The 19,001-nt window shown below is 43.7% G+C and overlaps 1 protein-coding gene across 1 annotated transcript in view; it reads right to left on the reverse strand.

Annotated features, from left to right (window-relative positions):
• The window catches only part of LOC144680088 (putative Polycomb group protein ASXL3), a 350,418-nt gene that overhangs the window by 153,155 nt on the left and 178,262 nt on the right, over positions 1-19,001 (reverse strand). The gene's annotated exons all lie outside the window — the stretch shown is intronic.

Raw genomic sequence — 19,001 nt, forward strand, 5'->3', positions numbered from 1 at the left:
TGGTGTTACATTCACTAGGTGATGGAACTTTATACCTAGATCTTTCATCTCATGTTTCTCCTGTGGTGATAACTGAGATAGGACAAATGCTAGCACTATTTTTGTAAAATAAAAGCAAAATACTGTGAATGCTTGAAATCTGAAATAAAAAATAGAAAGTGCTGGAAATACTCAGCAGGTCTGGCAGCATCTGTGGAGAGAGAAACAGAGTTAATGTTTTGAATTGAATGTTATCTCTTCTTCCTCCACAGATGTTGCCAGACCTGCTTAGTATTTCCAGCGGTTTCTGTTTTAATTAAAGAACCATTTCTCTTCCTGGCTTGTATTTCAGAGTGAAATCGTAACTCTGAATCCTCAAGAGTAACCTCCGCAGTGTTGTTGGATCTCTACACAGATTTTTCTTGTAGATCTGCTTCAGTGGACAATGATCATTCTCCACAAGAACTTCTCCAATAGAGATATGTGTGGAATTTCTCACAATCATTCACGACTACCAACACCTCACTTTCTTGTTGGAATGTCAGGTCTCAGCTGATGTTAGAGCTTTGGATGTGAATGCTATTGATCTTCCCCTTCGTGCCGGGCTTGCTCCCAGTTCTTATGTAGAAGCATCTACTCGCAGAGTGACAGGTTTCCTTCTGTTGTAGTATGACAGACTTGTCTCTTTGCATACTACTACTTTGGGTTTGTTGAAGCTCTCTCATATGAATCTGACCACTGATACTCAACATCTCTTATCGGCTCTCATAGGTTTGCTATGTGTTCTGACTGTGAGGTATGAAAGAACTCAGATATTGGATCAAACCAAGGAAACGTCTCAGCTCTTTCTTGTCTCTTGAAGCTACCATCTCAGAGATGGCTGTGACATTTTTAGGACGTGGCTTGACTCTAGCAGGTATCTACACCATTCTGAAGAACTGGCATTCTGTCACCTTCACAATGCATTGGTCTGCATTTAACTTGCATCCCAGCTTTCCTGCTTCTCTCCATGGCTTCATTTAAATGGTTCACATGATCTTTCTCATCAACTCGATAGATCTGCTTCTTTACATCCTTGATATGTCTTGACCACTTTATGCTGGAACACATCCTGACTCACTTTAAGGCCAAAAGGTAGACACAGAAGTTTGTACCGACCGAAGGGTGTGTTGAATGTTGTCAACAGGAAAGATTCTGCGTCAAGCTTCACGTTCCAGTAGTCATTTCTGGCTTCAAGCTTGCTGAAAATTTTTTCATCTACCAGTGCTGGTGTGATCTCTTCCAGTGTTGGAATAGGGTAATGATTCCTCTTGATAGCTTGATTAAGATCTTTGGGATCCAAACAAATTTGTAGCTGTCCATTTAGCTTCTGTCTCACCACAATGGAATTAACAAAATCTGTATGCTCTGTAACTCTGACAATCACTTTTTTTTCTTCCATCTCTTGGATTTCTCTTTCAAGTTTTTCTTTTAGATCTATTGGTACTCTTTGTGGGGGATGAATCACTGATTTCTTCTCTGGATCAATAGTGATGTGATACTCAAAATCTTCAAAGCATTGTCTTATCAAAACAGGTTGCAAAGAAGAATAATATTCGACTTGAAACGATAACTCTGTTTCTCTCCCCACAGATGCTGCCAGACCTGCTGAGTTTTTCCAGCACTTTAGGTTTTTGTCTCATCAAAACACTCTGGGTATATTCGCACAAGATCTTCCTTGCTTCTAATCAGAGGGTGCTTTTCAATGGGCATACTACCTTTGACCTTCAGTATCGTCTCCTTCATGGTTCACTGAGAGAAGCTGCAGCTCTTCGCAACAGCTCAACCCCAGGATAGAAAGCCCATCTGTTTCAGCAACATAGAACATACAGTTAATATCTTTTCCTTTGTGTGTCGCTCTGATTTGTGTTGTTCCTAGCTGCTTCTCTGTGTGCCTTTAACATGACGTTGTTCGATTTCAGAGCACCTTTTGTTGGGCAACCATTTTCTTTCAAATTTTCAGGAATATCTTCTGGTAGAGCCTGAGTGGGATAATGTTACTCAATGCTCTGGTATCAAGCTTCAGCATCAGAGATGGGGTTGTGGGCTTATTTCTCACACTCTTCCTGATCGGAATGATAGTGAAAATTTCTTTTCTCTGGGAACTATCACATCCCACCATTTCATGCAATTGTATAGTTCTTATCACAGAATCACACAGTGCAGAAGAGGCCCTTCGGCCCATCGAGTCTGCACCAACACGTGAGAATCACCTGACCTACCTAATCCCATTTACCAGCACTTGGCCCATAGCCTTGAATGTTATGACGTGCCAAGTGCTCATCCAGGTACTTTTTAAAGGATGTGAGGCAACCTGCCTCCACCACCCACCCATGCAGCGCATTCCAGACGGTCACCACCCTCCGGGTAAAAAAGTTTTTCCTCACATCCCCCCTAAACCTCCTGCTCCTCACCTTGAACTTGTGTCCCCTCATGACTGATCCTTCAACTAACGGGAACAGCTGCTCCCTATCCACCCTGTCCATGCCCCTCATAATCTTGTACAACTCGATCAGGTCGCCCCTCAGTCTTCTCTGCTCCAACGAAAACAACCCAAGTCTATCCAACCTCTCTTCATAACTTAAATGTTTCATGCCAGGCAACATTCTGGTGAATCTCCTCTGCACCCCCTCCAGTGCAATCACATCCTTCCTATAATGTGGTGACCAGAACTGCACACAGTACTCCAGCTGTGGCCTCACCAAGGTTCTATACAACTCCAACATGACCTCCCTACTTTTGTAATCTATGCCTCGATTGATAAAGGCAAGTGTCCCATATGCCTTGCCCCTCTGCCTTCAGAGATCTATGGACACACACGCCAAGGTCCCTTTGTTCCTCAGAACTTCTTAGTGCCATGTCGTTCATTAAATACCTCCTTGTCAAATTACTCCTTCCAAAGTGTATCACCTCACACTTTTCAGAGTTAAATTCCATCTGCCACTTATCTGCCCATTTGACCATCCCGTCTATATCTTCCTGTAGCCCAAGGCACTCAACCTCACTGTTAACTACCAGGCCAATCTTTGTGTCATCCGCAAACTTACTAATCCTACCCCCTACATAATCATCTATGTCGTTTATATAAATGACGAATAATAGGGGACTGAGCACAGATCCTTGTGGTACGCCACTGGACACTGGCTTCCAGACACTAAAGCATCCTCTGTCATCACCCTCTGTCTCCTACAACTAAGTCAATTTTGAATCCATCTTATCAAATTACCCTGTATCCCATGTGCATTTGCCTTCTTTATAAGTCTCCCATGTGGGACCTTGTCAAAGGATTTGCTGAAATCCATATAAACTACATCAACTGCACTCCCCTCATCTACACACCTGGTCAACTCCTCAAAAAATTCAATCAAATTTGTTAGGCATGACCTCCCTCTGACAAAGCCATGCTGACTATCCCTGAACAAACCTTGCCTCTCCAAGTGGAGATAGATTCTCTCCTTCAGAATTTTCTCCAATAGATTTATGTATATTATTTTCATAAGCTCATTGTCATCTTCCAGGCTATGGATGTTTTGGTTTCTTTTCCTTCTCATTCACCCTGTTGCTCTGACTCTGAGAACTTGTTTACCATCTTTGTTTATGTTCTGCACATTTGTACTTAGTGATTTAGCTTTCCACAAGTTCGGTAGTTTGATCTATATGCGGGACATTTCCTTCTTTCTGTAAACTCAAATGTGTTGTGTTATTAAAATGATATAATATCTTGGGCTTATTTACTGTACAAGACACAAGACACCAATCACTTATAAGAGATTGGGTAAACACATTGCGGGTTCATTTATTAAGACTTTTTTACATGAGAACAGCTATCCATAGGCATAAAGCTTGAAGACATCAGAGCTGTGTGTGTGCTCTGCTCAAAGCAAAGTGAAACTAAGACCAAATCACATGACACATCTCCCTTCTAGTGATGTCATGCTGATATCCCTTAAAGGTATATTACAACAATGTGGTTGTCCACAGCTCCTGCACATCTTTCTCTTTGTCCGGTGTGCATTTTTTTCTTGCTGTTTCACTGCATCAACCCTGTTGTCTTTCCCTTGACTTAACTGAAAGCTAGCCATTTGGGTAGGCAGCGTCTTCATCTGTCTACTCGTGGCTTCATGTGCTGTGGCAGTGTCTACAATATTGTAAGCTTGTGCTTTCCAATCAATTTGTTTTTGTACTTCAGGGTGTGAAAAGCCCCAAATAAACTGATCTAGCAGCCTTTCATCTGTGTCCCTAAATTTACATTTTCTGGCTGCATTTTTCAATCTTGTTTTGAAATTCTCAACAGGCTCCCCTGATTCCTGCCTTAGACCTTTAAATTCATATCGGTAGATCCATTGATTTGACTCTGGCCGGGAATGTGTGCTGGGTTTTTGCAGTTGTCATCTTCCTGCTATTAAACAAATGTAATCCTTTCCTGCTCACAACAGGATGTAGCTGACCCTTTACTCTTCACTAGTGCCTTTTAGAAAGCTACTGAATATTAATCCACACTTTTGCTTAAACTTTTCAGGTGCCTCTACGATATCATCAGCCTCTCAATCCATCATGGACTGGAGCTGTGTGTTTACTGCTGTGGTGGCCATTTTAGTTTTGCACGATTCATTCAGTTTTTCTCTCTCTGCATTAATTGGGTTGTTTTTTCAATATAATTCGGCATTAAATTTATTTAAAATGTTTGGGTTTTTTACTCACAGACATCCACTTCCATCATGTTATGTCTTCTGGTTCCCATAAGTTAGAAATAATCACATTTTAAAATGTTTGAGCTTCACTGAGCGTATATCTTGCTGTTCTCTATATGGCTCGTGGACTGATGGACTGATACACTGTTGCTCAGCACTTGACTGCAGTACTGCGGTATATGTGACACCCTGGATGTGAATACCCATAATAATCAGTCCTAGCTCTTTATGAATAATATAACAATACTGTATAACAGTATGACTCCCCTTTTCTTAATCCTGTACTGTTCCTGCTCGTGAAAATGGTATACACTGCTTACCCATAGGGAATACCATACTTACTTTTCAGAAGCCATCTTTGCAGATTGGTGAGTGTGGCAAAATGAAAACGGCTGGTGATCTGACCTTGACAGAGGGGCTAATTAGCAAGTTCAGGTTTGAATTGTCAGAATGACAAAAATATTACCAGAACATATATTTCCAAGCTGCAGAAATTCTAGTCAAACACTTAAGACTATTTAGGCTCAGAATCTCTTCACTTCACCTGTCCTAGCTGATGATGCACCTTATAACTCAGCCTAAGTTATAGTGCGTGCATTACAGTTGTAAAAGCAGAAAACCTAGAGCTGCAACATCATTGTCCTTCACTACCATTCAATGACATATGGACACTTGAAATTTAGGGACGCAGCGGTGGCATTTAGATTGCAGAAAGAGCTAAAAAGAGCAAGGTATCTCGGGGGAAGCAATTTAATGGTGGACAACAGGCAGAAACAACTCATGCTTGACTTTGCTGTCACAAAAATTTTCTTGCTCCGTTTATCTGTCCCAAAAGTGGCAAGGAAATTTACCCCATGCTCTGTGTTGTTGAGAAGATGAGGTCTTCTTCCAGACATGGCCATTAATGCTAAACTTATGTGGAATGCCTAAATGTAACAACAATAATGGCCTTCTTATTTTCTGGAGAATAATGAATAATATCATACCTGTCAAACTTTGAAGCCATTTATGTCTAAATTTTTTGTATGTCCTCTAAAAAGCATACTGCAATCCAGCAAGTAATAATGTTGTGTGATGCACAGGGTGTCACAAAAATCTGCCACACTATTTGAGAATTGCACAGTAATGCTCTCATGGTTCAATGCAGGCATCTGATGCACATCTTTAGTGAACTGATAGCTATTATGCTGTTGGCTGATATGCTTCAGAAAGCATTTGTGGATGTAAGGTTATAGTCCATAACCACCATCACCCATCCTCAAAGATTTTAGGTCCATCTTAAACCTTCTATACGATTATGATAAAATGAATCAGTCATGACAAGACTCTGGCTAAGAAGCAACTGTACATACAATATTCATTCCATCACAAATTTCATGAACATCATTGCATGAAATCTTTTTCTGTTGTAGTAGCAATTCCATCCAGTACACAAATGGAATAAATTGTGCTTAGAACCTTAAGATAAATCAGCATGACAAATATTGTAAATAGAAACATTTTGCTGTGGTGCCATAGAAAAGTGAATGGATCATTCAATTGATTAACAAAGCAAAATTTGATTAATATTAAAAGGCAGACTGGTTTGTGCCTTCAATAGGTCAGTAGAGATTAGACAATTCTTCTGCCTGCAATTTGCTGACCAGCTGCATGTTATATTAATTTCATTAATAGTTCAGGAGGCATAATAACAACAACTTATATTTACATAGTGCCTTTAACATAATGAGACATCCTAAGGCACATCACAGGAGCATTATAAAGCAAAGTAAGATGCTGAGCCACATAAGGTCAGATGATGAAAAACTTGATCAAAGAGGAAGGTTTTAGGAAGATTTTTAAAGGGGGGAAGTAAGGTGAGGAGGTGGAAAGATGGATGCAAGGAATTCCAGAGCATACAAAAAATGTTTCATAGAATCATACACCACAATGAAGACCATTGAAAGAGCTATCCAATTAGTCCCACTGCCATGCTTTTTCCCCATAGCCTGCATTTTTTTCTTTACCAAACATTTATCCTATTCCCTTTTGAAAGTTACTATTGAATCTGTTTCTATCACCCCTTCAGTCAGTGCATTCTAGATTGAATTTTTATCAATAATGTATGCATGGAATAATTTTTGGGGAGAATATTATTTATTTACTTATAGCAAGTTTGTTTTAAACATTCTTTTGCTGGCAAAGTCACTTGAAAGTAGACTGAAAGTGAAGCATTTGCAGGACTGTAGCAAAACAAGGACAAATGGAAGAAAATAATACAGGTAAAATAATACTTCCAATACCACAGCTACAAAACATTACAAAGCAGCCTGCAAGTGAGGGTAAAGTGAATGATGAAAATTAAATTAAATGCACTCCAAACAGCCTCTTATGTAGTGGTTCAAACGGTAGAAGATGAAACAAAACAGATGAACTGATAGCGCAAATAGAAATAAATAAGTACAATCTGATAGCCATTACAGAGACATGGCTGCAGGAGGACATAGACTGGGAGCTGAATGCTGAAGGGTAGGTGACATTTAGGAAGGAAGCGAAGAAAAGGTGGAGGGGTGGCTCTGTTAATTAATGATGGTGTTGGCGCATTAGAGAGGAATGACCTAAGATCAGGAAACCAGAATGCAGAAGCAGTTTGGGTTGAGCTGAAAAACAATAAAGGCAAAAAGTTACTTGTGGGAGTGGTGTACAAGCCCCCTAATTGTATCTATACCATAGGACAGAGTATAAGGAAGAGATTAGGAGAAATAAGGGAGCTTGTCAGAAAGGTACAGAGATAATCATGGGGGATTTTAATCTACAGCTAGACTGGAATAATCAGATGGGCAAAGATAGCGTAGATAAGGAGTTGAAGAAATGATTTTGGGATTGTTTCTTGGAACAGCACATTCTGGAGCCAACCAGAGAGCAGACTATACTAGACTTGGCACTGTGCAACAAGATGGGATTAATAACCTCATAGTGAAAGCACCCTTATGTAGCAGCAATCATAATACGGTTGAATTTTACATTCAGTTTGAGGGAGAGAAGAGTGGATCCTGGACTAATATTTTACACTTAAATAAGGGCAATTCTGAGGGTATGAAAGCAGAGCTAGCTAGAGTGAACTGGCAAATGAGGTTGAGGGATAGGTCCATAGACATGCAGTGGCAGAACTTTAAAGGGATATTTCAGAATACTCTGAATATATACGTTCCAATGAGAATGAAAACTTTCAAGGGGAGAACCCACTATCCGTGGTTAACTAAAAAAGTTAAAGATAGTATCAAACTTAAAGAAAAAGCATATAATTGCACAAAGATCGGTGGCAGGTCAGATGATTGCATGAAATATAAAGAACAGCAGAGAATGACAAAAAGATTAATAACGAGGGAAAAATTAGAATACGAGAGAAAGCTATATAAAGAGTTTCTATAGATATTTAAATAAGAAAACGGTTAATAAAGTGAGCATTGGTCCTATAGAGAATGTGTCTGGGGAATTAATAATGGAAAGTAAGGAGATGGCAGATGAATTGAACAGATATTTTGCATTGGTTTTCACAACAGAAGATACGAGTAATATCCCAGAAATAGCTGTAAATCAGGAAGTGGAAGAGAGGGAGGAACTCAGGAAAATTACATTCACCAGAGGAGTGGTATTGAGCAAATTGTTGGAGCTGCTGGCTGACAAATCCCAAGGTTCTGATAGACTTCATTCTAGGGTTTTGAAAGTGGCTAGTGAAATAGTTTTTGCGTTGATTTTGATTTTCCAAAATTTCCTAGATTTGGGGAAGGTTCCATTAAATTGGAAAATAGCAAATGTAACTCCTTTATTCAAAAAGGGAGACAGAAAGCAGGAAACTACAGGCCAGTTAGCTTAACATCTGTCATAGGGAAAATGTTAGAAGCTATTATTAAAGGTGTTATAGCAAGGCACTCAGAAAAGCTTAAGGCAATCAAGCAGAGTCAACATTGTTTTGTGAAAGGGAAATCATGTTTAACCACTTTATTGGAGTTCTTTGAAGGATTCACATGTGCTGTGGATAAAGGGGAACCGGTGGATGTACTGCACTTAGATTTTCAAAAGGCATTTGATAAGGTGCCCCATCAAAGATTATTGCAGAAAATAAAAGATCATGGTGTAGGGGTAATATATTGGCATGGATAGAAGATTGGCTAGCTAACAGGAAGAAGAGAGTTGGCATAAACGGGTCTTTTTCTGGTTGGCAGGATGTGACAAGTGGTGTGCCACAGGGATCAGTGCTGGGGCCTCAACTTTTTACAATTTATATAAATGACTTCAATGGAGGGAAAGATGGTATGATTGCTAAATTTGCTGATGACACAAAGATAGGTAGGAAAGTAAGTTGTGTGGAGGACAAGGAAGCCCAAAAGTGACATAGGTAGGTTAAATGAGTGGGCAAAGTACTGGCAAATGGAGTATAATGTGGGAAAATGTGAACTTGTCCATTTTGGCAGGAAGAATAAAAAAGAAACTCATCTAAATGGTGAGAGATTACAGAACTCTGCAATTCAGAAGGATCTGGGTGTCCAAGTGCATGAATCACAAAAGGTTAGTATGCAGGTACAGCAAGTAATTAGGAAAGCTAATAGAATGTTATTGTGTATTGTGAGGGGAATTGATTACAAAAGGAGGGGGTTATGCTTCAGTTGTACAGGGCACTGGTGAGATCACATCTGGAGTATTGTGTACTGGTCTCCTTATTTAAGGAAAGATGTAAATGCATGAGAAGCAGTTCAGAGAAGGTTTACTAAGCTAAAAGCAGGAATGGGCAGGTTGTCCTATGAGGAAAGGTTGGACAGGTTGGGCTTATATCCACTGGAGTTTGGCGATTTGATTGAAACTTTTAAGATCCTGAGGGGTCTTGACAGGGTGGATGTGGAGAGGTTGTTTCCTCTTGTGGGAGAGCCTAGAACTAAGGGTTTAAAAATAAGTGGTCACTCATTTAAGACAGAGGTGAAGAGAAATTTTTTCTCTCAGAGGGTCATGAGTCTTTGGAACTCTCTTCCTCAAAAGGCAGTGGAAGCAGAGTCTTTGAATATTTTTAAGGCAGAGCTAGGTGGATTCTTAATTAACAAGGGGATGAAATGTTATCGGGGGTAGGCTGGAGGTTACAATCATATCAGCCATGATTTTATTGAATGGTGGAGCAGACTTGAAGAGCCTAGTGGCCTACTCCTGCTCCTAGTTTGTATGTTCGGATGTAAGAAAGACACGCCTGGGAGATCTGTAGGTACCTAAGTTATAACTGGTACGTTAGCCGTTATACAACCTACCATCTCTGCATGTCTTAGCATCAGCCTGCCAAAGATCAAGAACAACTACTTTAACAAACTGCTCATGAACAGAGAGCCAGTTGCTAAGCTTTCAAAGATGTAATCTGCTGCAAGCTCCTGCAGCCAAAGATATGCAGGACAAGTGGCATTTCTGGTCACCAGAGCCTTCAACAAATCTATCTCTGACTCACTCCAGGCTAGTATAACTTTATTAGTATAACTAGTAATTTTATTTTCTTCCCCCTGAAGAACAGCAGCAGCATGAAATTCTTGCCCAAATTCAGCACGCTGTAAGTACAGAAGGTCATTGATGACAATTACTGACACTCCTCTGCAGCACAGTTTTTTCCTCCTCACCTGTATACCTTGACTCACCAGGCGATACCTCATCATGGTTAATAACTGCATCTCCAGAATTTGAATAGCTTATAAATAATGAGAGGATATGATGTAATGGGTTGCTGTTCTGAGCTACGGTGGGCTGATAAGCTATTCCAAACCCTAAATGACAAAGATAGAACAGATGTATGAATGCTATTTTGATGTTTATATGTACGCTTATGTGGCTGTGAGTGTGAAGGAAGAAAAGACATAACAGCAAGACAGTACTAGGCCTGAGCTTAGTGGAATCCCATGGTTTCACCTTCCCTTCGCCTCTTATATGCCAGGATTTCCAGAGGGGCATCTTTCAAGGGATTCAACACCTTGGTATTTCGCTTCTTGGAGCAACACACTTACATCATCAATCATCAAGCAGGGGTGCGGGTGTTATGATATCTGATATCACAGAAATATATTATAATATTTCATTTCATGTCCCCTTATTGGGTTTGTTATCCTTTGTTTTTTGACCCCATTTCTTAATTCCCCATCCCATCCCATCCAAACTTTGGAAAGATTGATAAATATTCAAGAACCATTTTTAGGATTAGAAAGACTGAAGCATGTTTTGTTCTATTATATGGACTTTACCTTTAAGTGACAGCATTCTGTTAAATTGTCCCAGCAGCCCACTAACGAAGTCTGCTTCCTGTACCTGTGCTAATGTGTGCAAGGTACATATTCTCAATATGTAAATAAATTACCTTCACAAAATCAATGCAAGGTCAGTTCTCCATGCTACTTGTGGACCATGCACAATTTTAGTGATTGTGGACTCAGAGGTGAGGCTGCTACCATTGAACCAAGGCTGAACAAGAGTAGCATGACTGTGGACCAAGCAAATCACCTTGCACTCCCTTTTGTACACATTAAGAATCAGCATAACCATTTGCAGTCCTGAAAAGATCCTCATATAAATCGCAATCTCAAAATGCTTTATGGGACAGTGGACAAAGGGAGGAATTTTAGGGCCCCTCCCACCAGCGGGATTTTGGTTCCCATCGAAGTCAGTGGACTTTGGAATGGCTCGCTGCATTTTACGATTCCCCCACTCCCCGACACCCCCCGCCCCCCCTCCCCCCCCAACCCCTGCGACGGGCTGTAAAATTCTGCCCAAAAAGTATTCATTCTAGGAGTGAGAAAGTGAAAAATAAGCTTTGAGGAGTGCTAAAAGTATGATCAAAAAGCAGAGTCTTAAGGAGCCTTTTGATATTAAGAAGGTTGGTAACAAGTTGGAAGAGTTAGTGAAGAGGATTCCAGGGCATTGTGGATGCATGGAACAATACAGTAAATTGAGAGAAATAGAGACAGCAATTAAAATCAGAATAAATGTAAATAAATAAAAGTTACTCTCATAACGCTTTATTTTGTTCATCAAACTTGACAACTGTAGAGTCAAAAACTGTTTACATTATCCCAAAATGCAGTTAATTGTGTTGTTAGTGAGGTATCAAAAGCATTATGCAAAATGTAAGAAAAAAGAATGTAAGAATTTTTAGGAACAGGAGAAGGGCATACGGCTGTCAAACCCGATCTTTTTCATACATCAACTTCCCTACCTGCTTTCTCACCACAGCCTCAATCCCTTCTCTCTCCAGTGGTGCAATTAATTGCCTCTTCAATCATGTATATAGTCTTCTTCAACAAATTACTTCACAACTCTATTACCTTTCAGATGAAAAGTTTTCACCTAACTTTTCTTACTCCTCACTTTCTGAATTTAACTCATGTCTATTGATAGGCGAATCCATCACCACAGTGAACAACATACCTGGATCAATCCCCCTGAAAACTTCAGCTCGCACACCTTGACATTTCTTTTCCAAAGATAGTAAATCAAAGTTACTCAACATTGTTGTAAGATAAATAGTTGTTGTACCCTCTTAAACATAATTTAATCACCCTGGCACAGGTCACAACATCAGACCCGGGAGTGGGTGGAACTTCAGCTCATGTTGGGAACAGCTGACCAACTGCGGTTATGCAGCAGCGACCAATAAACACAGTGGAAGAGTGGGGCCCAGCCAATTATGTTACAGTGGGCGGGCAGGAAGTTGCTGAACCTGCCATCAGCTGATGGGGTCAGAAGTCCGGGCTCCATTCTTAAGCAGCACCTGGACATGCATCCAGTGCTTGTAAGCCAACAGCATTGGTGTTGCAGAGTCTGTCACAAAAAGTCAGGACCACCACCTTGGCCTCCAGCCTCAGACTTTCTCTCTGACACAGAACCCCAGGACCTCCATCCTCACTTCCAGACTCAGGCGGCATTTGGCTCAGATCAAACAACGCATGGTTTCATGGTTCAGAAATACCTCCCTGAAGGTTCTCCCCTAGGCTGCCAAGGAACGACAAGAAGTGCTCTCAGTGAGGGCAGGTGCGTGAATGAAGCACAGCAGCAGATGCATCATAAGGCCTGGATAGATCTGGGCCCAAACTTTCAGTCTCATGCTTCCATCATAGTTCAAGTGACACATAAGTGGGAGTGTGGATGGGTTACCCATGAGGCCCCAATATCTGTCAGGGAAATGTATGCTGATAAGAGGGTTAGAGGCCAACCATGCTGAAACACATTCTCCCCCTCTATCTGCAGGGAAAAATGGTTGGGGAACCTGCAAAGATGGATGGAGGAGTGCCTGACATTAGGACACTCATACTTGCAGAGGAGGAGGCAGTGGAATTGGCTAGGAAGCAGGGTCAAGCTGGAATGCAGAGAGGAGAGAGTGAGGAGGCCTTGAGCTTGGTGCTGACCACTGAGCAGAAAAGAGACATGAGTCAGAGTGGGATGGGAAGAGGGATAGTGAATCACATGAACCTAATTCTTTTTATTTTCTAGTGAAGGTCCTTGCATTCCAGAGGGACGGCCTGCCTTCATCATCCGGGACCCTGTAGTCCACCTCTGTGGAGGAGAGCATTGAAGCCTCAGAGGGTGGACCAGCACATTTTTGCCTCCTGCCCCGTACTTTCCAACAGTAGAGATACAGTCAACTCAGTGGGAATATGATCATGGTTAGAGTTGGAATCACAATCTGGTGAGCACATCAGAGCTGTGCCGGAGCAGCTGATGGAAATGGTGACAGTTGAGGGATCTGACAGTAGGAGGACTATTGGAGGCCAGAACCATGCTGAGTCCCAGGCTGATGATGGGCTTCTGATGTCAGCCACACTGAACCTGTTGGAGTTGCAGTGACAAACAGGGGAACATTTAGCAGAGCTGACAGAGGCTGGGTGCAGACATATATGGACAATGGAGGAGTCCATCTAGGCTATGAGTTCTACCATGTCGCAGATGGGTGAGCGCTTGGCTTCCTCCATGCAGGGGTTGGCAACTGTCATGGAGAGCCTGGTTCAGCAGACTAGTCAGTGGCTGGTGGATATGCAGTTGGACCAGCATCCCATTGCTCTAACCATGAGTTAGAAAAAGTGGTGGCTAGGCAAAAGTGGGATAAGGTGCCTCCAGGTGCTCCTCCTCCTCAGGTATTCAGAGATGTGCCATCATGCACTAAGAGAGAGGAGGAGTGGCTGCCTCTTATTGGGGTTCCTCTCAGGGTGCTTCGAGGGTGAGCAGCCACTCCCCTGCTCTCTGCAAAGTGACTGCAGTGCCTCCAGTAGCTGAGGCCAAAGAGGGTGTACCTGTACCCATGCAGGAGCCCCTCATCATGTCAGGGCTCTCCAGCAGGGCTAGGCAGAGAAATCATGGACCTCGGTGCTTTTCTTGTTCCTGGGCCTCTTATTCCTCCACCACCAACACACCCCCCCCAACCAACATTAACCCTCCCCCTCAACCATGCACGATATTTTTTCCCCTTTCAAGAGTCACCAATCAATTCATTAATCACAGAAAAGATCTAGTAAAATGATGACACCCATTGCTGGCATCTGGTTACAAATATCATCCAATATATATGTGGCATGGATCATTGATATTAAAAGCAGCAATGATATAATGCAGTTTTAATTTGCATGTGTCTTACAGGTGATCCCACTGCGACTATTAAACAAGCCACAGAGTACAAATTTTACTTTAACAGCATTGTGCAATATTGTTAGTTTGACAGGAAAATATCTCATTAGTTATTTATAACACCATGCAGATGATAAAACTGATTTCTGTGACTGCTTCAGCCCTCAATAACATGTTCTGCACATTGCACTATATGGACATGGTTACAGTAAATTCAAATTTGGGGGAAAGATTCAATATTTGCAACCCAGATAAACTGCACAAGGTCTTTTCCATTCTGGAGAAGTAGAAGAAGACTATATTCTGCCTGGGTGCATGATATTATTCAATATAATTATTTCATACAAGGGGTGTAATTGGATTCTATTTTATCAGTAATCTCACGGGGTAGAAAGACTCCTGAGCAACAAAGTTGAATGATTGAACAACATAGGTCTTCACTGTCAGTGAGAAGTGTTGGAGCCTTCAGGTGTCTCTGTGCAACACAACTTTTAAGTGGTCAGAGGATAAGGACCGAAAGGTTCACAATTGTATCTGTGTTTTCTTGATCACCAATTCTGACGACTCTGCTGATTTCTGCTTAGCACCAAGGTCGAGTGGGATAATAGGTAAGTAGATAAAAGGACAAGATTGAAGTCAATGGAAAAGTCTGAGAGTCATGTGCATCCCAGGTCACTAATTCACTATGAGCCCATTGCACACTTATGTCCTGGCAACCTCACCCCACAAGTCCCGCGCACGGTAAACTTTCATTCGCAACAAAATAAATAGAACTCCAGCCATGATTCCACCCTCTATTCACAAGATAATTATGGCCATCTAGTCCAGTTCACCTCATCCATCCAGAATGAGATATGGACATACGCATTAGGAGCAGGAGTAATCCATTTGGCCCCTCGAGCCTGCTCTGCCATTTGATAACATTGCCTACATTATACCAGTGACTACAACTCAAAAGTACTTAATTGGCTGTAAAGTGATTTGGGAAATTGTGAAAGGTGCTGAATGAATCTAGGTTTTCTTTCTTACACCTGCATGTGGTAGGCAGAGTAAGTGTAACAATGCTGAAATTGGAGGCCCAATGCTGATTCTCTCAGGATAATTAGTCAGAGCAATCAACTGATGTTAGGAAAGTGGCTACAAAGAAAACACTATATTTACAAAACAATTCAACCCTGTAGCTAAACTCCAGCCAACCCCCCTTAACCCCCCCAACTCTCCTCCAACCTCCCCCCAACATCCTCTCCAACCCTCCAACCTCCCTCCAAACCCCCCAAACCTCCCCCCCAAACTCCCTTTCAACCTGCCCCACAACCTCCTTTCCAACTTCTCTGCAACCTGCACTCCAACCTCCCCCATCCCGCAGTCAAACCTCCACCCCCTATCTCCCCGCCAAACTCCTCCCCAATGCCCCTAACTTCCCATCCAACCTCCCTCAAACCCCACTGAAACCTCCACCCCCAATCTCCCCTCCAAACCCCTCCCCAATGCCCCTAACTCCCTATACAATCTCCCCACAACCTGCACTCAAACCTCCCCCCTAACCTCCCCTCTAACCTCCCTCCACTCCCCCCACCCCACTCACTCAGAGCATCCAATTGGTTCTAAAGTTACAGGATCTGATTTACCATTTTTCCAAGCAACAACACTCTCCTGACAGTTGCAGTGCTGCTGTTGACCTCTAGACAGCTTCATGGATTTCTGATGGCCTTTACAACAAAAAATCGGACCTATGAAGCTGTCCAAAGCTCATAAGCAGCAATGCAGCAACTCAGTGAAACTGACACTGACATTGACAGACCAGCTTTAGAAAGATCAGAATTCTCCGGTTCAGCTATCAGCTCTGGCTGCTCAGCCTGGATGACGAGAAATGCATTTTAAAACACAGAGCCCGGGGACCCCCCCCCCTCAATCCCTGGGCCTGGGTGTTTGGCACTGCCTGCAGTCGCTCTCCTGGGCCCCGCCCTCCAGGCCTCGAGCAGCCAAAGGACAGCCATCAAGGTCATCCCAGGCAGTGGAGTATCACACTCAGCAGCCTGCCTCCACCTCTGCTGCAGATGTTGGGGTTGCACCACCTCATAGTGACCAAAAGCATAAATGAAAGAGCATACCAGCATGCAAGGATGGCATGGGTGTTCAAGCATTACACTACAGTGTAATGTTAGTGTGTGATTAAATAGCTCTATTAATTTTATTCATGTGTGGTGATGGTCTTGTCGTTGGGATCTGGGCGAGGAATTTTCAGATGGCAGGGTTTCCCTTCCACCATTCGAGGAGTCAGCGAAGAACACACACACATCAAGACTGCCTGCCCTGCAGCCATTTAAGACTCCAATAAGTGTTAATTGGCTCGAGGCGAGGCTTACACCCCTCACTCAGGAGGATGTCCCACCTCAGAGAGCTACCAGCCAAACTGATTGGCTGGCAGCTCCCTAGTCCTAGTAGCACCAGAAGCTGCAGTGGACAGGACTGAGTCTGCAAACAGTCCCCAAAGCCTAGGTCCCAGGAGCCCAGGACCAAGTAAGTTTGGGGTGGGTTGGGGAGGTGAGGCCCGGGGGTGATGGTATTGGTGAAGAGGTGAGGGGGGAGGGAGCACCTGTAGTGGTCAGACCTTTTGCGGGGACCCGGTGGGGGTGCAGGGGCAGGTTGCCTGATGTTGAAAGGAGGCAGCTGATGGAGATGCCTCCCCCCCACCTGCCTGAGGCCTGAACAGGGTCACATTTTGGGATTCCCCCTGCCCTGAACACTCCTGCCAGGTTGAAATTGGGGCTGGGTAGGAAACGGCCCTTAAGTGGTCATTAATTGGTCAGTTAGGGGCTTCAGTTGAGGAAAAGGCAGTGGGGTCAGCCTAGGCCTCACCCGTTCCAGTGTAAAATTGCGGAGAGGTCCAGGTGGGCAGGAGCCCGGTGGAAAGATGTTATGGCCACCCCGGGCCTACAAAGCCGTCAGTGGGGGAACGACAAATCCTGCCCCTTCTATGGAGAGCTTGAGCCTCGTGTGGACTCTCATGGTGGTCAAAGGATGAGCTTTAAGGACACTCTGAGGGCTTCACTTAGGAGTTTTGATATCAACTTTGAGTCCTGGAGAAGCTCGCCCAGGATCACTGCACCTGGAGCAACAAAAAACAGTGTGGCCTTCTTCAAAAACAAATGCATATCAGAGGAAGAGAGGAAACATAAGCAGAGGAAATCCTGAGCTAGAAACTCATCCTAAACTTAATCGTCTGTGATATCCTGTCCTATTTGCAGCAGAAACTTCCGGGCACAGATTGGCCTTAGCAGTCACATAACAATGGAACCCTACCAAACACCCAGATGATGAACATGGTCATCTTCGTCCCAAAGAACAAGCAAGGTGCAGTGATTGTGGCTCTCTGTGAGATGCCACACATCCACTGCGAAGCACCGGAAAAAGCCACTGGCGTAGATGTTTAATACTGCAGTGACTTTTAAAGCCACTGGCATTGGGGTCCCTTCTAGTCCAATGGGACGCAGATCATCCTGAAGGACAGCACACAGGTCAGTGAGTGCCACCCTACACATCCTCAGCCAACATTGGCATTGCCTCACCAACATCTGCAGATAGTTGAGGCGAGGGCAGTACACTCTGGGACATGCCATTGTTCTGCATCGGACTGGGCCCTGGTTGTTTCCCTCCTGATCACCCTCAGCATCTGGTCCTGCTATTGGTGGAGCCCCTTGTTGCCCTCTGGCCACACTTTGACAACACCCAGTTCCATCCTTCCTTTGCTCTGTTCCCTTTGCCTGAGGCTCTGGAAATACTGGGTAGATGAGACTCATTTTACCTGCAGAAGTTCAACAAAAGGCAGAACCTTTACAAGAGTGTGTCCTGCAATGGGGGTCTGGCCTTTACCACGCACCTTGTGCCTGTGGATGAATGGAGCACACCCTGGTCTTGGCGAAGCACACAATGGTCTTGGCAGAACTCACGCTGGTCTTGGTGGATCTCGCCCTGATCTTGATGGAGCTCACCTTGGTCTTGGTGGAGCTCACCCTGGTCTTGGTGGAGCGCACCCTGGTCTTGGTGGAGCACACCCTGATCTTGGTGGAGCACACACTGGTCTTGGCGGAGCACACCCTGATCTTGGTGGAACACACACTGGTCTTGGCGGAGCTCACCCTGGTCTTGGCAGAGCTCATGCTGGCCTTGGCGGAGCTCACCCTGGTCTTGACAGAGCTCATGCTGGCCTTGGCAGAGCTCACCCTGGTCTTGGCAGAGCTCACACTGGTCTTGGCAGAGCTCACGCTGGCCTTGCGGAGCTCACCCTGATCTTGGCAGAGCTCACGCTGGCCTTGGTGGAGCTCACCCTGGTCTTGGCAGAGCTCACGGTAGTCTTGGCGGAGCACACACTGGCCTTGGTCGAGCACACCCTGGTTTGGTAGAGCTCACCCTGGTCTTGACAGAGGTCACTCTGCTCTTGGCTGAGCTCGCACTGGTCTTGCTCTCAGAGCTGCCCAGGAGCTCTCCTGTGTGACCCTTACCATCCCCTCCATGATCCTGAACATATCCTCTGTGATCCTCCACCTTCTTTCTGTGACGCTCAATCTCCCCTCAGTCACCCTCAACCTCCCCTCATTTACACTCGACCTTTCTATGATGTTTCTCACCCTCCCTGTCCCTCTTTCAAAAAAAAGTCTTGAAGTGGTGACAGGCAGC

Source organism: Cetorhinus maximus, chromosome 4 (assembly GCF_964194155.1).
Source record: "Cetorhinus maximus chromosome 4, sCetMax3.hap1.1, whole genome shotgun sequence".
Taxonomy (NCBI): domain Eukaryota; kingdom Metazoa; phylum Chordata; class Chondrichthyes; order Lamniformes; family Cetorhinidae; genus Cetorhinus; species Cetorhinus maximus.